This window comes from Octopus sinensis, linkage group LG8, assembly GCF_006345805.1.
Source record: "Octopus sinensis linkage group LG8, ASM634580v1, whole genome shotgun sequence".
Taxonomy (NCBI): Eukaryota; Metazoa; Mollusca; class Cephalopoda; order Octopoda; family Octopodidae; genus Octopus; species Octopus sinensis.
The window spans coordinates 103,472,249-103,477,878 of record NC_043004.1 but is presented as its reverse complement, the minus strand read 5'-3'; positions in this window follow the sequence as shown (position 1 = coordinate 103,477,878).

Here is a 5,630-nt window from a genome sequence, read left to right as displayed (position 1 = left end):
ATATATATATATATATATATATATATATATATATATATATATATATATATATATTTATACTGAAACAAGTAAAATTTCAGAAAATTATAAACAATAATGTGTGTGTGTGTGTGTGTGTATGTGTGTGTGGACCCCAGTACATGAATAGTACTTATTTTATCGACTCTAAAAGGACGGAAGGTAAAGTTGATCTTAGAACGATTTGAACTCAAGAGTAAAGAACCGGAAGAAATACCACTAAGAATTTTGTCCAACGTGCTCACATTTCTGTCAGCTCGAAACCCGGACGACGACGACGATGACGACAACAACAACACCAACAATAATGACAATGATGATGAGGTTGATAATTTCTTTTATTAACCACAAGAGGCCCAAGACATTGAGAACAAATCCAATGCACAAAGGAGAAACAACAGCAAAAAAGATATAACAGAAGTTATACAAATAGGATTCAGAAAAATAAATAAAATCTTCCATTGCAAAATAGTCCACCCGTGGCAATTCGTTGAAATCCGCCCCACCCCTACACAAAAACAGACCAGATTACTTAGCAGACTCCAGGGCATTGAAAGCGCCCTCTTCCAATGTCTTTCCTCATACTCGGAAAAGCATACTCAGTGTGGGCCTAATAATGGTTTCAAATTTTGCCACAAGGACAGTAATTTTGTGGGAGGGGATGAGACAATTACAGCGACCCCAGTATCCAACTGGTACTTATTTTACTGACCCCGAAAGGATGAAAAGCAAAGTCGACCTCGGTGGAATTTGAACTCAGAACATAGCGACGGGCGAAATAACGCTAAGCATTTCGCCCGGCCTGCTAACGTGTCTGCCTGCTCGCCGCCTTCCCAATAATAATATCTAAAGCGGATATCATCGACATTTTCCAAAATGTCCATTACCCTTTGAGAGCGGGAAGACACATTACTTATTCAGGACAAAATCTACAAAGCATAGACGTGTTGAAATTGCCTGCCACCGAATCTGTCCTAAACGAGCACAGAGTAATGAAGCCATCTGGCGCATTGCCGTTCAAAGTTCGAGCATCGGATCTTTCGTTATATAAATTTCCTTTGACGAATTATCTAGTATTATGTTTTTTGTGAATTAATAATATCGTAATGGGAGGTACTTTTGCAGTCGCTGCTGCCAGACATGTCTAGCCTGTAGTGGTTTCGGTAACCACCTGTAAAGACGTGGACAGACTTTTTTTTTTTTAATCTTGGTTCATGAAACCAAACCGTGTGCGTGTGAAAGTGTATGTGTGTGCGCGCGTGTGTAAATGCATACATATGCATAAACGCGCGCGCGCGCACACACACACACACACACACACACATTATTTTCGTCGAGTCAGTCTCTTGATAGTCTGTGTTGCTCTTGCGAGGACACAGGGGTCTTCAAGCGAGTTATGACGTACATATGACGTATATGAATATATATATATAAACACACACGCACACACATACTCACACACACATGCACATTTTCTATGCAGAACATTTGTACTTGTATTCAGTACATATGGTTTCTAGAAAGATTTTGCTTTGCACAAAAACTAACTTAACTGGTTAAAATAGAAACAATCACGGACAGAAACTTTAGAAGCTTTACAGAAATGATAGAGTGAGGGCAAGGAAGTTGCATGCTTAGCACATTCATTAAGGTTAATATCATATTTATAAGTACGGTGGGGTTGTTGGCACAACATGCTATTTCATAAGTAAAGAATTTATCTCTTGTAAGGGAACAGCAACAAAACATCATATTATTGCCGCGTAAACAGGTCTAAACTAGCGACAAATATTCGTCAGAGATCTGCTGTTCTTCAGCAGTGTAAGGTATCACTCTGCTGTAATATTGTTTATTTTAACTGCAGGTTTTGTTTTGCCACTGTTGCAGCTTTACATATTTCTTTTCTTTCTTTATTATCGTAATTCTTATTTTTATTAGCATCATCATCATCTTCATTATTATTATTGTTGCTGTTGCTTCTGTTATTATTTGCTGGTGTCCTTGTTGTCATCATCCAAGCGACGAGCTGGCAGAATCGTTAGCACGCCGGGCAAAAAGTGATTAACGGCATTTCGTAAGTCTTTACGTTCTGAGTTCAAATTCCACCGCGGTCGACTTCACCTTCCATCTGGCCTTGTGCTACAATTTGAAATTATTATTGTTATTATTATTATTATTATTATTATTATTATTATTATTATTATTATTATTGAGTGAGAGAGCAGTGCTGGGGTAAAATATACGAAGCCCAGTATACCTATCATGACTACCCGTCTGATAAGGGTACACCAGGCACATGCATCACAACCATGTGTACGCGACATGGTGATCTTATATCAAGATAAATAGCATATGACCTAGCAGGTGGGGCCCAGTTAGAATTTTCTTCTGGTCGAGTAGCCCATTCCCGCTCAAAAGGTCCCTGAATAAAGATTGTTTAAGGATGTTGAACGAAAAACCCATGTTTCCCAAGGTGAATTATCCAAACCTCCAAGAATTCCTTTCAACACATGGTTATGATGCTCCCCCCACTACTTCTGCTTGTGATCAGAGATGCATATATATCATCAGCCACAAAGGGACATGCTCAACTGGTTAAGGTCAAACAACTGACAAGCAAATCTGTGGTATTGAGCAGAATATTTGCTGTAACCCATCTTTTATACCAAGACAAAACACTGTACATGATAACACTTCTGATCAATTAAGATCAGTAGCCATGAGAGCCACTGCCTGGTACTGTATCAGGGCATTTATCATTATCATCATCATCATCATCATCATCATTATCATTATTATTATTATTATTATTATTATTATTATTATTATTACTACTACTATCATTATTATTATTATTCTATGTTTGACTTTTGCTTTATGTTTGTACAAGTTGGCTCCAAGTCTCACCCAGAGACCTCAGGAGACAACAGGTTGGAAGTTAACGTTGTTGTTATGCCTAGTGTGCCATATATTTGGGTTTTTTTTGGTGTTGTACTAGCGAATGTCTAATACATAGATTTAAAAAAAAAAGTTTGTTTTAAACCTTGGGATTACATAGAGAGTATTTTGCGTAGGATATGAGCAGTTCCCATGAGCACTATCTTTTGAATTTCTGCCATTTTGGGGTTTCCTGGTATCTGAGTTAGGTAGCAATCAGCCCCTTTCGCTATCATTCCCAGGGCACCTATGACAACAGGTATTGTTTTAGTCTTCAGCTTCCACATTTTGCTGATTTCTATTTTATTATTATTATTATTATTGTTATTATTATTGTTATTATCATTATTATTATTATTATTATCTCATAATTGATCTTATTCCTTGCAGAATATATGTGGGTAGCAGATTCCTTCCTGTAGCCTTAGACATCCACGATTCTAATAAGCCACCAAGTGCTCAAAACGATTTTTCCTGTCCTTAAGAGTCAGACATTCTATAGACACTTTCCAGGACATTCTATTCCAGTTTTCTTTATCCATTTGTCTGTTTTATTACTCGTACAATCGTTACCGAATTCATGTTCCAAATCCTTGCAGTCTCAAATTTCAAGAGGTCGTACTTTTTCAAGTTCTCACTTACTTTCCATACAATCCTAGTATCAAATGGACATAATGGGCCAATCCATATGCAAAATCAGTTTTCCTTGTTTATTACATATTTCTTTACTACCCACAAGGGGCTAAACACAGAGGGGACAAACGGATTAAGGCGATTATATCGAGCCCAGTGCGTAACTGGTACTTATTTAATCGACCCCGAAATGATGAAAGGCAAAGCCGACCTCGGCGGAATTTGAACTCAGAACGTAACGGCAGACGAAATACCTATTTCTTTACTACCCACAAGGGGTTAAACACTGAGGGGACAAACAAGGACAGACAAACGGATTAAGTCGATTATATCGAGCCCAGTGCGTAACTGATACTTATTTAATCGACCCCAAAATGATGAAAGGCAAAGCCGACCTCGGCGGAATTTGAACTCAGAACGTAACGGCAGACGAAATACGGCTACGCATTTCGCCCGGCGTGCTAACGTTTCTGCCGGCTCGCCGCCTTTTCCTTGTTTATTACCGTAATAACGATAATAATATAGCAAGCTGGCAGAATTATGAGGACATGGGTCAAAACGCTTAGCAGCATGTCGTCTGTCTTCATGATCTGAGTTCAAATTACGCCGAGGTCACTTTTGCCTTTCATCCTTTCGAGGTCAATAAAATAAGTACCAGTTGAGCACTGGGGTCAATGTAATCGATTACCCCCCCTCCCGCAAAATCCTAGGGCTTTTGTCTATAAGTAGAAAGGATTATTATAATTATTTGAATTCAAATCTCGTTCCGGTTAATTTTGCTTTCATCCGTTCGGTGTCGATAAAATGAAATACCAGCCAAGACCTACGGTTGATGGTTTACATATTTTTTGCCAATGGTTGCTTACGTTGGAGCTATTTCTTTTATAGTAACTTGTTTGTTTGGTTTTACATGACCATGAGTTTATGTCTCGCTATAACCGTTGTTGCAGTAGTGATCCTGTAGTCTAGGGGCATAACGTTGCTTGCTCTTATTTGAGAAAAGAGAAAAAAATGACTTAAATGGTCACGACTGAATTGTCGTTGATCTAGTTAAGCAAGACTGGCCTGGGCTGAAAAGACGTACACACACACACACACACACACACACACATATCATCTTCATCATCATCGTTTAACATCCGTTTTCCGCGCTAGCACGGGTTGGACGGTTCGACCGGGGTCTGGGAAGCCAGGGGCTGCACCAGGATCCAGTCTGATCTGGCAGTGTTTCTACAGCTGGATGCCCTTCCTAACGCCAACCACTCCGCGAGTGTAGTGGGTGCTTTTTACGTGCCACCTGCACAGGTGCCAGGGGAGTCTGGCATCGGCCACGATCGGTTGGTGCTTTTAACGTGCCACCGGCACGGAAGCCAGCCAAGGCGGCGCTGGCATCGGCCACGTTAGGATGGTGCTTTTTATGTGCCACCGACACAGAAGCCAATATATATATATACACAAATATTCTATAATTATAAACATAATTATAATCAGGGGTCAGCTAATTGCTTCGCCACGAATTTAGAAATAGGAGTTAAAATACCTTTTCCGCTACCATAAATATCTCCCAGACAGTAACACACTTTTTTTTACGTAGGCAAAGAGAACAAATAACGAATCCGCACAACTCGGATTAGCTACATACGCGTTTCGGGATTAAAGTAAAGTTATATTTACTTACATATTTCCCATCTTCAGTGCAGCGTTTCAAATATAAATTTGATAGTGTTAGAATTAAATATGTACGCGATCAAGCGTTATCGCACAACTGGTATTTAACCAACACTTCCACCCTTTTATTATTATTATTATTATTATTATTATTATTATTATTATTATTACTACTACTACTACTACTACTACTACTACTACTACTACTACTACTACTACTATTATTATTATTATTATTATTATTATTATTATTATTATTATTATTATTATTAAGGCGGCGAGCTGACAGAATCGTTAACTCGCAGGGCAAAATGTCCTGGGTTCAAATTCCGCTGAGGTCAACTTTGCCTTTCATCCTTTCAGGGTCAAGAAAG